This window comes from Eubalaena glacialis, chromosome 13 (assembly GCF_028564815.1).
Source record: "Eubalaena glacialis isolate mEubGla1 chromosome 13, mEubGla1.1.hap2.+ XY, whole genome shotgun sequence".
Taxonomy (NCBI): domain Eukaryota; kingdom Metazoa; phylum Chordata; class Mammalia; order Artiodactyla; family Balaenidae; genus Eubalaena; species Eubalaena glacialis.
Window position 1 is genome coordinate 30601987 of NC_083728.1, and position 23302 is coordinate 30625288.

Genomic DNA, 23302 nt, shown 5'->3' on the forward strand with positions numbered 1-23302 from the left:
GAGACTCAAGCTTGGTAAGATGTTTCTGTTTCTTTTTCTTCCCCCACCTGATTTGTAAATGTAAGTTTGTGAAAATCCTGCAAGGGGATATAAATCAAATTGTAAAATAATCATTTGTTATTCTCACCACTTAGAGAACTTGAACAGGATAAAACAGGGATGATTTGTCTGCTCCACAATGTCTAGGGCATCAGCTGGCAGACTCAAAGTTTGGGGGTGACTTGACAGCTAGGGACTGGAATCTGAGGGCTTGGCAACTCACATGTCTGGCAGTTGAAGCTGGTTGTTGACTGGAACCTTAGTTCTGTCAGCCAGAACACCTACCTCACAACATAGCAGTGGGGTCCCAAGGGCAGCATCCCAGGAGAGCCACGTAGAGCTGTACTGCCTTCCCTAACCTAGTTTTGGAAGTCACACAGTATCATACCTGCCATATTCTGTTTGTCAAGGCAGTTATATGGGCCTACCCCATCCAATTCCAAGGGGAAATAGATTCCATCTTTTGATAGAGGAGTAGCAAGGCTCTGGAAGAGTGTGTAAAACTGGAAATTTGGCCAGTTTTTGGAATCACAGTCTGGCACAATCTATCAACCTTCCCTCTTAGAATCAGCAGACACCTTCAGGGAAAGGAAAGGAGATTCCCAATACTGGGGTCACTCTGGGATTTTTTTCCTCCTCAGTCTTGCCCCCACAGTTCTCCACTGCCCTGGTAGCTCTTCAGTGCCTTTTTTTTTTCTTGGCCACGCTGTGTGGCATATGGGATCTTAGTTCTCCGACCAGGGATCGAACCTGTGCCCCCGGCAGTGGAAGCGTGGAGTTCTAACCACGGGACCGCCAGGGAATTCCCTTCAGTGCTTTTAACAAATGTTTTCTCCAGCTTTTCTAACTAGAAAAAGGGTTGGAACCATCCAACCCAGTCCTCTTTCTCTGGAAGGGGGGCCCTGGGCAGTGCATTTAGAATGTACACAATAAAAGCCTGTGTCCCCAAACATACAGCATATTTACTCCTGTGATATACAAACACTAAGCACTGTACATGTGAGGACTTCCCTTGTGGTCCTGTGGTTAAGACTCGGCGCTCCCAGTGCAGGGGGCCCGGGTTCAATCCCTGGTTGGGGAACTAAGATCCCACATGCCTTGACTAATCCTGCGGGCCACAACTACTGAGTTCGGCACGCTCTAGGACCCACATGCTGCAACTAGAGAAGCCCTTGTGTCGCAACGAAGACCAAGCGCAGCCAAAATAAATTAATTAATGAATTTTAAAACACTGTACATGTGAAGTTTAGAAATATGTGAGAAATAACGACATACAAACAACTTTATAAAAAGTGTGTATGCGTGTGGAGAAGCACTGGAATTGTCCATGGGTAGACTTGTTTGAAAATTAAAAGCAGTTTTGTGTACTTTCTTGTAAAGATAAACTTTGATCTCCCCCCCCCAAACATTTTATCCTGAAAACTTAAAAACATACAGCTAAGTTGAAAGAATTTACAGTGAACACCTGTATACCCACCACCTGGATTCTACCATTAACATTTTACTATGCTTAATTTTCATACATCTGTCTATCCCTCTATCCATCCCTCTATCCATTTTATTAATCCATCTTATTTTTGATGCATTTCAGAGTAAGTTGCAGTCATTGGTATAGTACCTCCCTCTAAATACTTCAGAATGCATTTCATTAGAGTTCATTATTTGTGTGCAATTTTTTCTTTTCAGACAAAATATATATAATGCTCAGCTTTTAAGGGTACATTTGCTGAGTTTTGACAAATGCATACACTTACAGTGATTTGTTTTTTTTTTTTTTTTTTTTTTGACCATGCCATGTGGCATGTGGGATCTTACTTCCCTGACCAGAGATCGAACCCACAACCCCTGCATTGGAAGCCTGGAGTCTTAACCATTGGACTGCCAGGGAAGTCCCTAAATAGTGATATATTAAAAACAACTAGTTTGCTGCACAAAAAATTTTTTAAAAAAACAACTAAGATTTATTTTTCAAATCCTTGGTTGCTCAACTGTTATTAGTGTAAAATGCCTTCTCTACCCTGAGCGATTTGCACAGCAGGCCTGGGCCTACAGTCACAGGTAGGGTCATCTTGTCCAATGGAAGGAACTAGGATTGAGCCTTGGACCAGGATTTTGGGCCTGGGGGCAGAGAATTTGGAAACATTTCTTCTGGTTTAGGATATCCATGGATATCCCTGGAGTGAGAGTTGGGGCAAAGGCTCCTATAAGCCATCTTCTCAGGGTGCGGGGGCTGCAGTTTCTTTTAGGTACAAAACTCTGGCAAATGACCCTTGGGAATAGAACAGTGAATGGCCTGGGAAGTCACTTTGCTCTCATTTACTTCAACTTTGTATCATACTGCCTTGCTTTATTTTCATTACAGCATTTAGGAACTTTTTTTGTTCACTTGTTTATTGTCTGTGTCCCCATCTAGACTGTAAGTTCCTGAGAGCAGAGACCTTTTCTGTCTTACTCCCTGCTGTGTCCAGCTCATGGTCGGCAGCACTTAATAAGTATTTGTTGAACAAATGACTCATTGGTCCATTTACTAGATGGGGAAAGGAGGCCCCGAAAGGAGAAGTGACTTGCCTAAAGAAACAGAAGTCCTTTACTCACACCCTCCAGTTCTCCTAGTCTAATCCTTCTCTCATGAAACCTGTGAGTTCTGGGGCACCTGTGGGGTGGCTGACAAGTGCCTACCGCTAGGTGTGTGCTCCTTTGGGCTGGGACTAAAGCAGGGTCTAGAGCAGAAGACTGCCTCCCCACCCTCTCTCAGTTCCTCTCCTCTCCTCTCCTCTCCTCTCCTCTCCTCTCCTCTCCTCTCCTCTCCTCTCCTCTTGGAAGATAGCCCTTTGCCTTGTGGTGATGGGTGGAGCTGTGGACACCCTGGGCATCAGGTAGGATGGGGAGTCTGGACAGGTCTCCACAGGTGGGCAGCTGAGGATGGGACTCTGTCCTCTCCCACTGCAAATAGGGTCTGTGTGGTCGCCAAACTGAAATTTCCTTCTCAGGGTCTCCAGGATGGAATATGCAAGGCCCTGTCTCTCCTTGGTGTGAGGTCCTGTCACCTCTGCACACACACCACAAATGCTCTGACCCCAATGCAGCTGTCTCATGGAGAGAAGGAACTGCATTTCCTGAGGATGGGTTACTTGCCAAACTGCACATGCCTGTAATTCTCGGTACAGCCTTGGGAGGTTCCAGGAAGAGTAGCAGAGGGAGACTCGGGTCAAGCAACCAGTGGTGAGGCTTGAACCCCAGGGCTCTCTGACTACCACACCCAACCACAGCATTTTCCCAAGTGTGGTCAGATCCGGTGGGGATCCTTCAGATGACCTCAAGGATGAATGCTTTTTATTATAATATATATTTATATTAATGTAGGTTAGGAAATATAAGTAGCATGTGAAACCCTTTTATGGTAGTATAAGTAAAACTATAAATAAAAAAATAAACCAAAAGAAACATACTAAGAAATAGTAGTGTAGGTCAGATGTAGGTAAGGCAAGCCTGGAGGGGTTTAGTTCTAGCGTACTGCTATCCTAGCTACCCAGGGATCTCCAGCACTCACAGTCATTATTTTTCAGGGTTTCCAAACACTTGAGTTCAGGCTTTTTCACCTTTGCAGTTCAGTGTGTGGATAGAGTGAGTTTTTCTACTTTCTGGGTAACTAAGTGGTTGGTGTATAGAAGGACCTGCCCTCATTCGCCGCCCTTGGGGCTCTAACAGGAGACTGGGTGTGTGGCCTCTGGTCTTTGGGCTGGAGTGTCTGTCGGGCAGAGGCGTCTAGGATTCGGTCATTTCACAACACCTCTGGGCCAACCCTGCTGAGAGGGAGTGGGAGACACAATTCCTACTCAAGGAGGAACTTCCCTGCTGGGGAGGGGATGCTCCGAAGGACGCCCGCCGCACCCGGTATTCCCAGGCCGTGGCTCTGGTCAGCACACGCTTATTCCACAAATCGGGGCAGCGGGGTGCATAGAGTTCCAAATTGACGCCCCAACTGCAGGCGGTGGTGGGGACTGGAGGTGGTCGCTGATGTGGGCTTCAGCTCCTTCGCCTAAACGTCCCTGCCATGAAAACGGATTGCAACCAGCCACAGACCCTTCCCCTGGGGCGCGTTGAACGTGGGACTGTCTTCCGGGCCACGGACGGGAGAGGGAGGCTCGCCACCACCAACCCCAGGCAGCTCAGGCTGCGGGTCAGGAATGAAGGGTCTCCCAGCAAGCTCCGCTTGCACACTGCTGGGCAATCTTTCTCCAGCCTACAGACTCCCCGCCACTCCCCCTGTGCGGGTCCCGGTGCGTCCGAGGGACCCTGCGTGGGGACTACAACCTGAGGAGTGTCTCACCCGGCACCCACCACGACTGTGTAATCGGCCTTCAGCGATTCCTGAAGTCCTGCAGCCTGGGAACCCGCTGTTGCCGGGCATACCAACCGATGGCTTTGAAGTGCCCACGTGCGGCGGGGTGCGCTGGGGAGGAGATCCGCACCTCCCACCCGGTCCCTGGTCCCTGGCCTCAGGGGGAGACCCATCTCCCGGTCCTCTCGGCGCTGAACCTCCCCTTCCCCCGCCAGGCCTATCGCAAACACCCCCACCGCAGAGCACCGTGTGTCGTGTTTCTACCCGGCTCGGTGCAAGGCAGGCCCGGATATGCGCATCTGGAAAGCTGGGGAGATTTCCCTGGGGCTCGGGTGGGGATGGCTAGGCTGACTTGATGGAAGACCACAGCCACGGTGCTAGGCCTCTTCTAGGGGTTTTGCAGGTTCCTCTCCCTAACCATTGAGAGCCTCCGCCCTTTAAATACCTTGCAGCAATTAGAAAAAGGGGGGGGGGGGTTGGAGGGAACCCGTTTGGAGACAGGAGTGGAAAGACGACTTTTGAGTTCCAGGCCGCCCTGATCGCTAGACATTGGTGTAACTTGTGTTTGGCCTCAGTTTCCGCATCTGTAAACTGGGAAGAAGGCCCACATCCAGGGAGGTGGGACAGTAGAGAGGCGGAAGGTGTTGGTGCACGGTCGGCTGGTGCTCCCAGGGTCATGTGCGCTGCCGTGGGGCGCACATCTCCCGGGCCATCAGTGAGACGGTGACAATGAGACCCGGCCTTGCGCCCCAGGCTGGCAGGCGAGCGAGCGCTCGGAGGCGCGCAAGGGCGGGGCCCAGGAGACGCCCGTTCTGTCTGGGCCAACCAGCGCCCGTCTCTGAACCACCAATGAGGAGGCTCTTTACAGCCAAGGCCGGGTCGGGAGTGAGGCTGCGGCGAGTGCGGGGCTGACAGAGACGCGCGCGCGCGTTCCACCTCGGACCCGAGGCTGCCGCCGCCATCACTGCCGCCCGCCCGGTAGCCTCTCAGCCGCTGCCCCTCAGCCGCTTCCCCTCGCCATGGAGGCGAGGCCGCCGCCGCCGCCGCGGGGCTCCGAGCCGTGGGCCGGGCGGCGGCCCTGAGGGCGTGTGGCGGGCCGAGACGCCGCCGCGGCACAGAGGCGGAGCCGCCGTCCTCGTCCCCAGCGGTCCCGCCCAACGCCGGACTCGGTGAGTGTTCGCGGCTGCCGCCGCCCAGGCGGGCTCCGGAGGTGGGGGGGGGGGCGGCTCCCGGGAGCGGGTGGGAGGGGTCCCCGGCCCGATCCCAAATCCATCTTTTCCGGGCCGGATCCATCCGGCTTCTCCAGGGATCCCACATCCTTGCGCTGTCCGTGTGTGTGTGTGTGTCTGTGTCTGTGTCTGTTTGTGGTGGGGGGTGTCCCCGGAAACGCTGTCCGTGTGTGGGTGGGGTGGGGTGGGGGGTGTCCCCGGAAACGCGCCGGCCCGGGCGCCGACCCCTCTCTACTGCCCAGGAACTTTGCGTGTGTCCTCCTGGGGTCGGGCCGGGGCGCTGCCATAGTTCATTCTGAAAGAAGAAATTTGGACAGTGAGAACAGAATTTGCTCAGGTCCATTTAATGGGAAGAAAGAGGAGAACTCCTGGCACGAGAAAATTTGCTCTTGCAGTGACCAGCTTTTCTTCCCCGGGCCCCTCTCTTTACCGTCCACTCCCTACAGTTGAGGCCTCTTAGGAAGGGAAGCAGGGGCTCAGTGCTGCCCAGAATTTAAAATGAGCCAATTGGGAATGCAGGTCCCCTCCTTTTTTTTTTTTACTTTTGGTGAATAACACAAAGAATACCGTTTTTTGAAAAATTAGTTCCTAATTGTATTTCCTGAAGATAAAAATAATAATGGCAGAGCTGAGCCCAATGTTGAGGGTTTGTTTGTTTTTTTTTTTTTTGAGGTCAGTGAATGATGTTTGTAAGACAGGAAAATAGGAATGTTTAAAACCTCTCTAAGAGGGTGAATGCCTTCAGAAGCGTTTGCCCAGGGTAGGGATCCCTGCTCTAGAACCAGTCACATCTCCTGGAAGATCTCTTCTCTTGCCACCTGCTTGCTGTTAAGGCAGCTCTAGAACCAGAAGATGGTGGGCAAGGAGAGGACTGGTGGTGGAAGATGGGCGAACATCTTCCTGCCTGACCACTCCTTTACAAAACACAGATCTGATGCTGTCACTTGTTTACTTAAAGCTCCCTCGCTTTCCTTTACCCATAGGGTGAATGAAGCCCAAAATGCCTTAACAGGTCCTACAGGGCACTTGACAGTCTTGCTTCAACTTACTCTTTTACTTTTAGCTGAATCCTTCAATTCTCCTTCCTTTTATCCCCCTCTCTGGCCAATCAGAATTGCTTGACTGCCTCTTTTTTGCTTGTGTGATCCTCTTTCCTCCCCACCTTTACCTGCCAACCTCCACCTCTTCCTTTAAAGCCCTTCTCATTTGAGAAGCTTGATGAGGGCAGGAGCTGTGTCTTTTTCAACTGTTCATCTTCCATATTGAGAGGTTTCTTCTTCCCGATTGTCTTATTGTCCCATCTCTTCCACTTATGTTTACTTCCAGGTACCCACTTCCTGAGAAAATCTTTTTTTTTTTTAATTCAATGGAGTCTTTTTTCTTTTTTTGGCTGCGCTGGGTCTTCGTTGCTGTGCATGGGCTTCCTCTAGTTGTAGCAAGTGGGGCTACTCTTTGTTGCGGTGCACGGGCTTCTCATTGCCGTGCCTTCTTGTTGTGGAGCATGGGCCCTAGAGTGCATGGGCTTCAGTAGTTGCGGCGTATGGGCTCAGCAGTTGTGGCTCGCAGGCTCTAGAGCGCAAGCTCAGTAGTTGTGGCACACGGGCTTAGTTGCTCCGCGGCATGTGGGATCTTCCCGGACCAGGGATCAAAACTGTGTCTCCTGTATTGGCAGGCAGATTCTTAACCACTGCGCCACCAGGGAAGTCCCCTGAGAGAATCTTTCCTGAGTGTTTCCTGCTTGGCGTGCACACTTATGACTTTTAGTATCTTGATTCCTCATCTCTTCATGTCCATCCTATCCAGCCCCCATAAGTAATCAACAGGCAGAAACTGGCAGGTCTCATATCCCACTGGCCTTCAATCTGCTCAACTGTCTCTGAAAGGCTAAAAGCCCCACCATCTCTTTTTCACCTCTGCCTGCCTGAAGTGGCCTGGCTATGTGCGTACTGTAAGGCAGGGTACAATCTAGGAGGCTGTTCACTGGGTACCTTTTAGACACTAATTTACCACCTAGGTGAAATTCGGAAACCAGATAAGCCAGTCCTCTGACTGAACTACATTCACATGTATTCTGTTTGCCAGGCGAAGTGCTTGGCATACAGGATAAAAGTGAGGAAGTCACCTTTGAGGGGCTCACAGCTTAATGCAGGACAAATGGATACAAATACTTATATCACAGGTACTATGAGAGTGTAATGATACCTTTTATTTGCCTTGTGTCAGGCTAGGTAATAAATGCTTTCCACGAATTATCTTATATAATCCTTTCTACCATCATGTGGTGGCTAATTCTTACTAGACAAGGGTGGAAACTGAGCCCATACAGTGTGCAGATGAGGGAATAGTCAGGATTTGAATCTTGGCAGTCTAGTTACAGAGTATCTGCCTGGCTGTATAGACAGCATTCCCTCCGTGGGTGGTCTGAGAAAACTTGACTGGAAGGGAGCCTTTGGGTCATGAAGGATAGATAGAAGTTTATGTATGGTGGACAGGATACAGGAAAGAAGGAGCAGCACAGGCAGGCTTGGAGGTGGAAGGAACCCATTGTCCTTGGGGAGCAGGGAGAGGTTAAACGTAGTTGGATTGGGTAGAGGGAAGAAGGGTGGGAGATGAGATTAGGTTGGCTTGAAGGGCTGTAAGTGCTGTGTTAGAGTTTGGGCAGTGGAAACTTTAAAGGGGGATTTTAAAGGAGGTCAAGGGGACTTCCCTGGTGGTGCAGTGGTTAAGAATCCACCTGCCAATGCAGGGGACACGGGCTCGAGCCCTGGTCCGGGAAGATCCCACATGCCGTAGTGCAACTAAGCCCGTGCACCACAACTACTGAGCCTGTGCTCTAGAGCCCGCGTGCCACAACTACCGAGCCTGCGCGCCACAACTACTGAAGCCGGTGCACCTAGAGCCCGTGCTCCACAACAAGAGAAGCCACCGCAATGAGAAGCCCGCGCACCGCAACGAAGAGTAGCCCCCGCTCGCCGCGACTAGAGAAATCCCACACACAGCAACAAAGACCCGAGGCAGCCAAAAATAAAAATAAACAAAATAAAATAAATTTAAAAAACAAAAGATAAAGGAGGTCAGGGACTTGGGCAGACCAGGCTTTCGAAAGGTCATCCAGGGGCAGTGTGGGGCCAGATGTTAATACCCCTCCAATTTAGGAGGCAATGGTGAGGCTTCACAGAGGCAGAATCACAGCCTCTTAGACCCAGAGTGAGGCCTAAAGAGAATACTGCTGAGTTTTGGGAACAGGTCATACTTATGAGAAAAAATTCCAGCAGTATGAAAGTGTATGTATAGAGAAATGCCTCCCTTCTACCCTGACCTCCCCTGAGATGGTTGAAGTTTCCAGTTTCTGTGGCTTTACATAGACACTCTTGCTGTATAAACATTTATCTGCCTATCCATACTCCTACCCCATGGTACATACCAGTCACATCTTGCTCTTTTTTTTTCACTGCTGTTCGGCTTGGCTTGTGGGATCTTAGTTCCCTGACTAGGGATCAAACCTGGGCCTTACCACTGGACTGCCAGGGAATTCCCATATCTTGCTCTTTTTTACTTAACATAGGAAAATCATTACTTAACTTAGGAAATCATTACATATTAGTACATATAGAGCTATTTATTCTTTTTATTTTATTGATATTCTTTTACTTATTTCATTGTTTGGCTGCACCATTATTTGTAACTAGTTTTTGGATTAAACAACATTTAAGTTGTTTCCAGGTTTTTCTATTACAGCATTATAATGAATATCCTTTTACATATTTTGTTACGAGCTCATGTGTAAAATTATCTGAATTGTATATTTTTAGAAGTGGAATTACTGGGTCAAAGGATACGTGTGCATTTTAAATTTGTAGACATGTAGCCAAATTACCACCCCTTGGAGGGGGTTGTACTAACTTATCCTCTTTCCAAAAATGTGAGTGGACCTCAAACAGATCTTCATCAGAGTATGTATCAGGGTAGCCTGGGATGCTTTTTCAGATAGACTGCTTTTTCAGATGCTTTCCCCTCACCTAACCTCCTCCCCTCATGGGATTCTAGCCTATTTCTTTCTATCTGCAGAAGGAGACATTGAGTCTCAGAAGGATAAAGTGACTTGTGCAAGACAGTGGGTGGTGGTTGTTTTTTTAAGCAGCTCTGATATTTGTATTTGCCCAGCATCTTTCATTGGAGGTTCTCAGAGTCAGTTTGTAAACATTGTTGCATTGTTTTTCTCCACTTTCATGTGGGAAAAATGAGGTGCAGGTGAAGCTTAAGTTATAAGCAGGAATCTGGTCAAATATACAATCTTGTCTTTTTACTTCTAATGTAATAACTAATAAATGTTCCCAAATGACAAATTTGAAGAAATTTTTTTAGTGAGTCTGAGTACAACAAAAATAGCAATAATATAACACTAACAATACAATTGAGCAACAAACCCTCAAATAACCCAATGTTAAAATTTGTTTTAATATATTCTCTGTAGAAAAGAGAATCCATTAAATGTGAAATTGTATTTACTTTAAATTCACATCCATTTGTGTCAGTGTATAGGCATAGATTTTTTTTAATAGTTATAACCTTTTATATGTACATGGCAAGTAAAGTACATACAGCATATGATTTTTGTATTCTTGAATAACATCAAATATTTTATATTTACTCATTTTGTTTATCATTTTAAATCACAGAATAGTATTTTATGCATTGATAGCCGTAGTTTGTGCGATCGTTTTTTATTTTCCTTTTCTCTCTCCTTTTTACTATTATAAATGGTACTTCTGAGCACCCTTGTTCAAATACTTCTTTTGGATTATTTTCTTGCACTCTTACCCCTAAAATGGGTTCACTGCATCAGAATATGGTTTCAGTGCCGAATTGCTATCTAGAAAGGTTGAACTAGTTTACAACATCATCAGCAATTTTTGTGGCCCTATTTCCTGACAATACAGCCAATGCTATTACAAACAAAACTTAATATTTGGGCTTCCCTGGTGGTGCAGTGGTTAAGAATCTGCCTGCCAATGCTGGGGACATGGGTTCGAGCCCTGGTCCGGGAAGATCCCACATGCTGTGGAGCAACGAAGCCCGTGCGCCGTAACTACTGAGAGCCGTGTGCCACAACTACTGAAGCCCGCGCGCCTAGAGCCTGTGCTCCGCAACAAGAGAAGCCACCGCAGTGAGAAGCCTGTGCACCGCAATGAAGAGTAGCCTCCGCTTGCTGCAACTAGAGAAAGCCCACACGCAGCAGCGAAGACCCAACGCAGCCGAAAATAAAATAAATTTTAAAAAACCTAATATTTGATTTTGTTAATTTAAAAGAAATGTAATAGTACTTTGAATTAGGTTTAATTTACGTTTCTTTAGAAAAAAATCTAAATGAGCTACTAAATGAGTTTTAGTAGCTCATTTAGATTTTGAATGAAGTACGGTGCTGTGTTATATATCATATCCAAGTGTTATGTAGCTAAAGTCAACTTTTTTTTGAAGAAAGACATGGTTGATAGGACAGAAATATTGTGGAAATTTAGGATAAGATCATACTGGTATGAAATAGAAAACTGGGTGCTGTTCAGTAGAAAATACCACACATTGTGCTGGTGGTTAGGGATACTCCAGAGTAACATGGATGTGATGTCTGTCCTTATGGGCTAATGCAGAAGGCAGACATTAATCACCTTATGGTAATTATAGATGTGATCAAAGGGGAAGAATAAGATGTCTTGGGAGCGCCAGAGAAGTTCAACAATGCTTGCAGTTTAAACAACACAGAGACCCTGAGCTAGGAAGGGGTTTGGTACCTTAGGTATATATATATGTATATATATTTTTTAATTCCCTAGGTGATTCTAATATGCAGCCAGGGTTGAGAACCACTGGACTAGAGAGAAGCAGGGGCCAGAGTTGAGGGCCTTATACACCATGCAAGGATTTTGGACTTTATCGTGAAGGCAGAGCTAAGCCATTGAAGGATTTCAAAGAGGAGTGAACTGATCTGATTTGCAGTTGTGAGAAGTTCACTGTGGCTGCAATCCAGAGCAGTAGTTTTCCAAGTGAGGTGGATAAGATGCTGGGATGCTGAACTTTTTATTATTTTTATCTAAAAAAATGATAAAACATTACATTTAGGGACTGTCACTGGCATCTTCTTGGGTCTGTAGGTCAAACAGTGTTTGGGTGTCCAGAAGTAAGAGAGGGGAGTTCTGCAGTAAGCAAGCACAGCTGTATATATACATTTTTAAAAAAATTTTTATTTATTTGTTTATTTGGCTGAGCTGGGTCTTAGTTGTGGCACGAGAGATCTTTGTTGCGGCATGCGGGATCTTTAGTTGCGGCATGTGAACTCTTAGTTGCAGCATGTGGGATCTACCAGGGATCGAACCCAGGCCCCCTGCATTGGGAGCACGGAGTCTTAGCCACTGGACCACCAGGGAAGTCCCTGTATACATACATTTGCTTTCAGTGTATTGCAACATATTGATAACAGTTTATATTATTCAGTTTTCATTAAACTAACCTTCACAAAATGAACAAGCGGCTTAAAAAGATCCCTGCAAAGAAACCAGTGATTGAAGAAAATATTAATAACGCAAGCACAAGGAAACAAACAAAATGGCAGAGCTGACCCTTGTCTAGCTCCTGTTATGAAGTCCTGGTGAGCAGTTTTGGGTTTTTTTTAGTATTTATTTATTTATTTGGCTGCGCCTGGTCTTAGTTGCAGCATGCACGTGGGATCTAGTTCTGTGGCCAGGGATCGGACCTGGGCTCCCTGCATTGGGAGCTCGGAGTCTTAACCACTGGACCACCAGGGAAGTCCCCGCTCAGTGAGCTATTAAGTCAGATTAAATAAGTCAACTCGTATTACATTGGAAAGTATCAAGAACTCTATTTGAAACATAGACTTACATCCTCTGTCATTATAGGAATCTTGTTTTAAGATTATGTGGAACCTGAGATATTAAATAGTAAAATATGAGGCTATCACTAATAACAAGACATTTGAAAACTAAGCATCTGGAGCATAAAGAGAAGCTCTGCATGTTTTTTCCCCCCAATGATGTTTAAAGTCATAGCCTGGGGAGTTCCCTGGCGGTCCAGTGGTTAGGACTCAGTGCTTTCACTGCCGTGGCCCAGGTTCAATCCCTAGTGGGGGAACTAAGATCCCCCCAAGCCATGCGGTGCAGCCAAAAAGAAAAGAAAAAAAAAGAAAAAAAGACATAGGCTATTCAATCAGATGCTGTACATAATTTTACTAACCTAATGATTAAAGTATCTATTTCAAGGTTTTCTGTTCTTATAAATGAGCAAAAGGCACATACCATTGGCAGGTTCTCCTGTCCGCACTGCCTGCACCCGCAAAAAGGCTGATATAGTGTATGGAAAATAATATATCAAGAAGCTAAGACTAAATTTTGTTCGCATATACTCTTGTAAGATGTAGTAAATGTTGCTGAAGATTTGAACAAGCAATATTAGAATAAATTTTTCAGTGTTGGAGGTTTGCTACGTAGTTTTAAAAGTATAGAAGCTTCTAGCATGCCTTAGTATTTGCTAGATTCTCTTTATTAAAAGAAATCCAAGAAAAATCACTTCTTTTGTGAGCTACTGGAGAAAGTTATACTGGAGAAGACATTCTTAATAGTAAATGACTGCCTTCGTAACATTGCTGTATGAAATAATTGTCTAAATGTAAACAGAACAGCCACTTGAATGAAAAATGAAATGCGTTCATTGCCTCTTCATGAACTATTGAGGCAGGTTATCTTGTTGGCTGTCTTGTGGTGGAGTTGTTGATGTTATACATTTTACTTTTACCAAAAAAAAAAAAAAAAAAAGCCTACTTTTTCTGTGATAAATGGCTATCTAGCTAACATTATTTGAGAAGTTAATATCCTTAATCTGTCTCTTCAAGTAAAGATGTTATTTTAACAGTGAATGAGAAAGTAACGTCTTTTTTCTTACAAGTATGCTATGGGATAGCATTTTCCTTGTAATTTTTAAAAAAAGCTTTATCATGATATAATTTACATACTATAAAATTCAGCCTTTTAAAGTGTACAGTCAGTGATTTTTAGTGTATTTGTGGAGTTGTACAACCATCACCATTATCTAATTTCAGAACATTTTCATCACACCAAGGAGAAACCCTGCACCCATTACCTTCACTCCCCATTCCACCCTCCCTCCAGCCTCTAGCAGCCCCTAGTCTTTCTGTTTGCCTATTCTGGACATTTTATATAAATGGAATCATATAAAATGTGGCCTTTGTTGACTGACTTAATTAGCATAATGTTTTGGGGAGTTCATTCATGTTGTAGCATGAATTCATTCATTCCTTTTTATAGCTGAATAAATAATCCATTGTATAGATATATTGTTTATCTATTCATCAGTTAGTGAATTTTTGAGTTGTTTCCACTTTTTGGCTATTACGATTAATGCTGCTGTGAGCATTCATGCACAAGTACATGTGCGGGCATACGTTTTCATTTCTCTTGGATATAGAGTGGAATCGCTGGGTTAAATGGGTCTGTTTAACTTTAGAGGAATTGGCAAACTGTTTTGTAAAGCACTTGTGCCACTCTGCATTCCCAGCAGCAATGCACAAGGGTTCCAGTTTCTACACATCCTCACCAATATTTGTTATGCTGTCTTTTTGACTGGAGCTATCTTAGTGGTATGAAGTGATAGTTCATTGTAGTTTTGATTTGCATTTCCCCAGTGACTCATGAGCTCATTGTGATTTTGTTGCATCTATAAAAACTCTCATATTTTTACACATGAAAAACTTGGAAACATAAATTTCTTACCTGATAAACATCTCCAAATGTATTTCTAAAAAAATTTCCAGATGATCTAATGAAATAAAAGACCTAGACATTGATCATCAGTTGCTATTAAAACCAGTAGGGAACTTTGTAATAGAAGAATCAGAATGACAATCTTCTAATCAGTCATAACATCTCTAAAATGGGTACAACCAAACTTTATGTTCCTCTCATGCGGTACAATAGGAAAAATATAACACCATTCATGAAATAGTCTTTCCCTACCAAAATCAAATCAAACCTGACTCTAATTAAGCATCTAGATCTAACAATCAGCTTATAGAATGTAATTAGAAAATTCAGAGTGTGAGAAATCCAGTAGGACGAATGAACCCAGTTACTTCAAATAAATGGCAAGAAAAAAAGTGGAGAAACTATTACAGGTTAGAAAAGACTTGAGACGTATTAACTAAATGTAATGTGTAGACCTTGATTAGATCCTGTGTCATACAAATCAACTGTAAAAAGGTACTTATGAGACAATTGGAAGTAATTTGAATACCACTTAATATATTAAATGATTTTTAAACAATTGTTTTAATTTTTTAAAGATATGATAATAGTGTTATAGTTATATTAAAAGAAAAAACTGTTTTTCCTTGGAGATATGTACTGAAGTATTTATGGATGAAATGATAGGATGTCTGGAATTTGCTCTAAGATAATTCATTGTGTCTGAGGGTTGTAGGTTATTTACCGTTCCTGATAATCATTGAAGCTGGATAATAGGTATATAAGAGTTTATTATAGAGTTACTCTTGCTCTTAGTTTTAGTGGGTTTCACATCCATTTGTTAGAAATTTAAAAAGTAAAATCTTCTGACTAGTTTTCAAGAGTAATTTCAAGAGTCGTTTCCTTTTCAAAGGAAGATAGACATTTGCTAGCCAAATTTGAAGGGAAATGTTTGTATAATTGGATGGGGTTGGAAAAAGAAATACCACTTTTTAGTAAGCACAACCATAGTGCTTCTTCCTTTTGGACCCATATTTCTTTTGGACTATGATAGCCATTAAAACCAAGTATTGATTTGAAACCAGACTTTCAGACTGCTTTGTCACAAAGTATTAAAATGAGATTTTCCAAGCATAATAAGAAATATTTGATCATATGGATCACACTAAATATTTTTAAAACAAGGTTAGTATTAACATCTTAGTGATAGCAGTAATGGTTTTTATATTTTCCCATATGAAAACCATTATTGCAATCATTATTACATTTGGAAATGAATGACTGTTTTTGTAGTATTTATATATATTAGTATCTTTGTCATATTTATTGGTGAACACATGTTGGGGATGTGCGTGTTGATTGATTGGCTGGTGTGCAGTCAAAAAATTTGATTGCCATTACTGTGGAGAATGAACTGGACAGAGCATAGAGACTAATTTCATGATTGTTAGAACATATTTGGCCAGGGTTGATGGTGTTCTGGACTGGTTTGGCATAGGGGATGGAGACATGTGGATAAGCATGATTTAAGCAGTAGAAGCATTAGTAGGGTTCCACATTTTTGGCTTTTTTGAAAGTGAACTGAGCTTTTGTGTGTGGGGAGAAGTTAAAACCTGGCTGCTATAAATTGTTCAAGAGTTTTCAAATATTGATTGACAAATAACCATCAATTAATTTTCAAACATTGGTTGACAGGTGGCTTAATGCAATAGTATAAACGCATTAGTACCCCATTTAATAAAGAGAATGTCTTCCATTTGGTGTATCAGCAGTACATCAGTATATGGAATAGTTCCAGGACTTCCAGTGTTCCTCTAAAAGGAAAGGTGGGGAAGTGTGGGGGAGAGCTTTCACAGGAATGCTTCTGTTCTGGTGCCCCTTTCCATGTCTCCATTGATTTGAAGGCTTTACCCACCTTTCAAGGAATGAGGCCAGTTACTGAATCAGTGCTTCTGCTGCTGTCTGTGAGACCACTGCTCTCCAGTGCACCTTACTTCCCACCTGGACCTGCTTACTTTGTTAACAGGGGCTGAATATACAGTGACTTCCAACTGGTGTTTCTCTGTTTCTCCATTCTGGGGAGCTAGCCTGGCCCAGAATCTTGCTACTAGTTGGTGGAAGTGATAGAAGATCCTTTTTCTTCCTATAGTTCGTACCCAGTTAGCAATAGTGCTGTTGGTAGCAGTTGTGAACCTCTGAGGCAGTGATTCTCAGTAGTGGCTGACTGTGGTGGGAAGGAGAAGGTAAATTTGAAAAAGCATCTTTTTAGAAAATGGAAAAAATAATGGCTATATGTTTGTTAATCAGTGTATATATTTTTAAATTTGCTTCATTTAAAATCATGTATGCATTTGAATGATACATGTACATGTTAAAATATTCAAATATTAGTACTAAAAATATACAGTAAAAAAGGTAATTCTCTCGCCCTCATCTTCCAAGTTCCCCTTCTCAGAGGCATCCCTAGGCACTATGAACAGTACTTGTGAAACCTTCCAGAAAGAGTCATGCCGGTATACTGTGAGAGTTACTTAAGTTTGACATTTCAACTAACATTTCCTGCTTATTCACTTGCACTTAGCTTTCAGAAGTTCTACTTTGAAGAAGGCTGTTGTAGAGCAAGTAGTGGTTAACAGAGCTGTTCAGTTATGTGTGTTTTGTAATGTCTGAGTGGGTCTTTTGTTCATGAAAAGGACTAAAATTTACTTGGGTTTCAAATTAATGTTCAATTTATTTAAGTGGCAAATTTAAAAACCTAGTTTTTCTTTAGTCTTGTTATTGTACTTGTAAGCATTGTAATTTATGCACAGAAATAAGAACGATAACTTTCACTTGCTCTTTAATTAATGTTAATTCAAGCTTAACTGATTAAATTCCTTCATACCTCTTTGTTAGTGAATTAAATTTTCTTAGATATTTAAAATACATTTATACTGTCAGTCTGTCAAACACTGTCGGTCCTTGAATCAGATTAATTCCTCCCCCCTCCGCCCCCTGGCCATGTTGCATGGCATGTGGAAATCTTAGTTCCCCGACCAGGGATTACACCCACACTGCCTGCATTGGAAGCATGGAGTCTTAACCGCTGGACTGCCAGGGAAGTCCCCAGATTGGATTTTGTATTTCTTTCATATTTTCCTTGTCAGGCTTTATAGTTATTTTAATTTGGGGAGTTGGAAATGACTAGAGTTCATATCCCATACCTGCCATGCTTTGTGAACATGGGCAAAGTATTAATACTTAACCCTTCTGAGACTGTTTCCTCACCTAATAAATGGGTTCAACAGTAGTACTCTTTTACTGCATGTTTCTTTTAAGGATTAGATAGTTCACCCCAAGTGCTTAGCAGAGTTCTTAGCATGTAGTAAACTTTCAGTAAATGTTAGGAAATATTATAATGACCTTGATTTTTGTCTTTCCTCTGTAGTAGTTGGTCAGGATACAGTGTAGCTGCATAACTGATCACAGAGTAACTTTTATCTTCCTGGGGTTTCAGTGGGGGGAAATGTGGCAAGGATGGGAGAGGGAAGAGAGAGGGAGAAGAATTGAGTAAATGGGATAAACTGTACAACATTTGCTTCCTGAACCATCTTCCCCGGAGTTCTGTGACACACTTTCTTGGTTTTTCTCTACCTTTCTGGCCACTCCTCAGTTCCCTTAGGCCTCTCTTCTGTGACCACTCTTTGACTTACCAAAGAGTACATCCTTAGCCCTCTTGTGTTTCATCCTACGCATTGTTCCTGGAAGCACATGCCTATGCCCAGGGTTTCGGCTGCCAGCTCCTTGCTAATTAGGAAAAAATTCGTCCTCGCACTGGATGATAGCCAGCAACCTACTGGTCATCTTCATTGGACTGTTTCCCAGGCACCTGTAACAGGCTCAGAACTGACCTCATCTTCCCTTTAAATGTGTTACTTTTGTATTCTCTGTCTTGATGAATGACAAAACCCTGTAACCCAAACCAGAAATTTGGATGACACTGTTCTTCTGGTTGGTGATGCATTCCCATCTGTTTTACCTTTAATATTTCTCAAATTTGCCTGCTTTCCCCCACCTCTTCTGTCCCTTAGTTCTGGTTTCTTCTCATTTAGATGACTGGTGCAGATTCCCTAGTTGTCTACCCATTATTATTTCTTTATTCCAGGTCATGTATCACACTGCTGCCAAGAGTGATCTTTTTGACTTCCCTATCTAATAATCATAGCACTCCCCAGTTTAAAATCCTCTGGATAAAATCCAAACTCCTTATCAGAGCAAGTTTTTGCAACCAACCCCTCTTAACCTTTTAGCCTTACCTTTTCCCCATATCCTTGACTGTGCTGTGCTCTTTCAGACCCTCTGTCTTTTGGACTGCCCATCTCCCTCTTTTTTACCTTGCATTATAATTTCTTAGGTGGGGATCAGCTCCTCCAATGAGCATTACCTTACTGACTGTCTCAATTCTGATCTAGGTATAGATCCTTGTGCTATTTCTATCAAGTCACTTAATCATATTGTGTGATAATCCAGACACTTATATGATAATCCATACATCGACACGTGCAGATTAATGGTTTTAGAAGGATCTTGGTGGTCCAGGATGTATAGTAATATGTAATTTTGCTGAGGCATGGATTCATATTACTTGCACTTTGAGTTTGGTGGCAGCAGGTGAGTTCCCTTAGTTCTTCAGTGAGCCTATAACCTCACTCAACATCTAAAGCTGTCTTTTTATTATTTCCTTCTTTTTCCTGTTCATTTTCTAGTTTTGTAAGTTTTCTGATTCCAAAACTGGAAAATACGTTTAAACAAGAAACTGTAAGCCCGTGTAATGGCTTGAAACCTCATAAGGTTTTTAAGATGTCTTTTTCTTCTCCTCTCTTCTTTCCATCTCCCTTATCTTTGGCATTAAGTTTGTCAGGGGATGCAAACTCAAATATGTCTTTGGAAGCTGGGCAGCTTATATGAATGAGAGAAGTAGATCTCTTGGGTCATATGTCATACTGGAGTTTCCATGGCCTATCTAAAGGAGTTCATATTCAATATTTTTATAACACAGTGTGCTACCAGTTTGCAGCCTTCACTGTAATTGCCAAAGACTGTACCTATATGATTTAGTTTATCTTTCTCTTTGAAACTGAATTCATTAAATAAACAAAAACTTAAGTAACCGTACTACTACGTAGTCTTCTAGACCCTGCTGAAGTATCACCCACTTACGGGAGTCTCCTGAATTCTCCTAGGAATTGTTTTTTCCTCCTTTTAGGGTTGGTATAACAAATATAGTATTGATCACAATTTTTTTGGTTTTTTAAAAAAATATTTATTTATTTATTTGGCTGCACCGAGTCTTAGTGCAGCACTTGGGCTCCTTAGTTTCGGCACGCGGGCTCCTTAGTTGTGGCATGTGAACTCTTAGTTGCAGCATGCGTGTGGGATCTAGTTCCCTAACCAGGGATCGAACCCGGGCGCCCTGCATTGGGAGCGCAGAGTGTTATCCACTGAGCCACCAGGGAAGTTCCAATCACAATGTATTTTAATTACTCATTTTCATGTCTTAATTTCCTGTTAGTTTATTGAGGACAATTATGTATTGAGGAGCATGTCTATTAATTCTATTAGGTGTTCAATACATTGGTGTTGAACATTGAGCCAAGTGCTAGGCATATAGTAAACAGACATGTTTGTTGATGAACAGGTATCGATACCAAAATCTGGGGGCTCTGTAATATAACATTTCTTTTTCTTTTGATGATTCGAAGGGCTGTGTAGCTACCCTAAATTTCAGCTTTGTTTCTTGGAAATTACCAAGAATGTTAAGGATGATCGATTATTGGGTTGGCCAGAAAGTTCATTGGTTTTTTTTTTTTAAATTAATTTATTTATATTTATTTTTGACTGTGTTGGGTCTTCGTTTCTGTGCGAGGGCTTTCTGCAGTTGCAGCGAGCGGGGCCACTCTTCATCGCGGTGCATGGGCCTCTCACCGTCGCGGCCTCTCCCGTTGCGGAGCACAGGTTCCAGACACGCAGGCTCAGTAGTTGTGGCTCACGGGCTTAGTCGCTCCGCAGCATGTGGGATCTTCCCAGACCAGGGCTCGAACCCGTGTCCCCTGCATTGGCAGGCAGGTTCTTAACCACTGCGCCACCAGGGAAGCCCCATTCGGTTTTTAAGTAAAAATAGAAGACACATTTTTCATTTTCACCACGAACTTTATTGAAAAAAGTATTCACTGTTTTGTTCCACTACCTTCTGCCATTTATCAAGCAACGTCATAATTCCATCTTCCCAAAACATTTTATCTTTTTGAGCAAAGAACTGTTCCAGGTGCCTTTTACAGTCTTCCGGGGAATTGAAATTTTTTCCATTCAGAGAATTTTATAAAGACCAAAATAAATGGAAATCTGAAGGTACAATGTCTGGTGAATAAAGCGGTTGAATCAGAACTTCCCAGCCAAGCTGTAACAGTTTTTGCCTGGTCATCAAAGAAACATGCGGTCTTGCATTATCTTGATAGAAGATTATGCGTTTTCTGTTGACTAATTCCCAACAGTTTTCATCGAGTGCTGCTTTCAGTTGGTCTAATTGGGAACAGTTCTTGTTGGAATTAATCGTTTGGTTTTCCGGAAGGAGCTCATAAGAGAGGACTCCCTTCCAATCTCACCATATACACAACATCACCTTTGGATGAAGACTGGCCTTTGGTGTGGTTGGTGGTGGTTCATTTCGCTTGCCCCACGATGTCTTCCGTTCCACTTTATTGTACAATATCTACGTTTCATCGCCCGTCACAATTTGTTTTAAGAACGGAACATTTTCATTACATTTAAGTAGAGAATCACCTGTGGAAATATGGTCAAGAAGGTTTTTTTCCTTAACTTGTGTGGAACCCAAACATCAAAGTGATTCACATAACCAAGCTGGTGCAAATGGTTTTCAGCACTTGATTTGGATATTTTGAGTATGTCGGCCATCTCCCACATGGTATAACATTGATTGTTCTCAATTAATGTCTCGATTTGATCGCTATCAACTTCAACTGGTCTCCCTGACCGTGGAGCATCGTCCAGGGAGAAATCTCTAGCACGAAACTTCGCAAACCACTTTTGACATGTTTGATCAGTCACAGCACCTTCTCCATACACTGAACAAACCTTTTTTTGTGTTTCAGTTGCACTTTTCCCTTTCTTGAAATAAGAAAGCGTAATATGCTGAAAATGTTGCTTTTTTCTTCCATCTTCAATACTAAAATGGCTACAGAAAAATCACCAATTTTGATAAGTTTTTTTTAAAATGCACGCTGATATGACAGCTGTCACAATACAATCTGACAAAATTGTTTCGATTGAAGTTAAAGACAACTAAGCCCTATCAGAGCCATCTGAGGGAAAAAAATCGAATGAAGTTTTTGGCCAACCCAATATGTTGCTGTGTTTGGTGCAGACAGATCTGTGTCCCAATGGTGACTAAACAGACTTGATTGCAAATAGTCAGTCGTTCATCCCCTGAGAAAAGATCTGTTACAAGGGGAACTTCTTGCTTCTAATTTCACACGGTTAAGACAAATTAATCACCTGATGACTGTGGAAAATATAAAGAAATTTGAGTACACCTTGGATAAAGAAAGGGTTTGGAGTAAGCAGACCTGAGTTCTATTTCTGGTAGTACTAATTAGCCTTGTGACTTTAGGCAAGTCTTTCCCGGTCACAGTTTCTTCCTCTGTAAAGTGATGAGGGACTTGATGGTTTAACATCCTTCTATCCCTAAAATTATTTAATTCTAATACACTGTAATTTCGGGACTTCCCTGGTGGTCCAGTGGGTAAGACTCTGTGTTCCCAATGCAGGGGGCCTGGGTTCGACCCCTGGTCAGGGAACTAGATCCCACATGCATGCTGCAACTAAGAGTTTGCATGCCACAATGAAGATCCTGCATGCCGCAACTAAGACCCAGCGCAGCCAAAATAAATAAAAACAAAACAAAACAAAAACAACTAAACAAACACTGTAATTTCTAAAATATTGGGACCAGTGAAGGAAATACTCATGGCCTAGCTCATTCTAAGGAGAATTTGAAGTAATTTACTGATACACATATAATACCATTGTGTGTGTGTTTCTAGAAAGAGTGCATTTAGGAGTTCTCCAGAAAGACACCAAAGAAGCTGGTCAGTAATGATCACTGGGGAGTGGGGAACTGGATGCCTGGTGGGAAGGATACTTTCTATTCAGCGTATTTTCTTTTGTAATCTTTGATTTTTATAGTGTGTGCTTGATTATCTACCCAATAAGGACAAATAAATTTTAATATATAACATACACATAAAGAAGTCAGTAAAGGGAAAGTAAGGGTCTTATGGTAAGAGAGAGGCACGGGGATGGTAGTGCAGTCCATTAGATCCTATGCAGTTATTTAAAGAAGACTGTATATTGAGCTCTCAAGTTATATTAGCTGAAGGTTCCAAGAGATTCACTTGACTTACAAGATAGAAACCATCATTAGTAGTGAGAAACAGCCTTTCCTGGCACTGTGGTTTGAGGCATTTTCCTCTTAAATGGGATATTGTGTGATATGGTGAATGTTTTCAATAGAACCTCTACAGTCATACTGTAATGCAGTATCTCAAATGGGGGTCCTTGGATATATTTTGAAGAGAAGTTTCTCTGAGTAGACTCTAATAGTTTTTAAAATTTCAGTAACCTGAGCTATAAGCATATGAATGACTGCCCACCTTGTAACTGAGTATTGCCACACAATTTCAGTGCCCATGTTTGTGTGTGTGTTTAGGATCATTGGTTATCTGCGTCTTTATTTGTAAGTAAGTAGTTTGTGGGACCAGTCAGTGGAAGGCCAAGTAGTGCTGGGCACGCTGGGCAACTTGTTTGCAGTTGTTTGAATGGGAAAGCGATGGGAGAATTAGTATTATATGACGTATGTGTTTAGGCAT

General features: G+C 42.9%; 1 protein-coding gene across 3 annotated transcripts in view; it reads left to right on the forward strand.

The window, feature by feature from the left end:
- Positions 1–5267: 5267 nt before the first annotated feature.
- The window catches only part of PTPRA (protein tyrosine phosphatase receptor type A), a 188025-nt gene continuing 169990 nt past the window's right edge, over positions 5268–23302 (forward strand). For all 3 annotated transcript variants that reach the window (XM_061210014.1, XM_061210013.1, XM_061210015.1), the window contains exon 1: positions 5268–5550. The gene's annotated coding sequence lies outside the window, so the exon portion shown is untranslated. The remainder of the gene's footprint in view (positions 5551–23302) is intronic.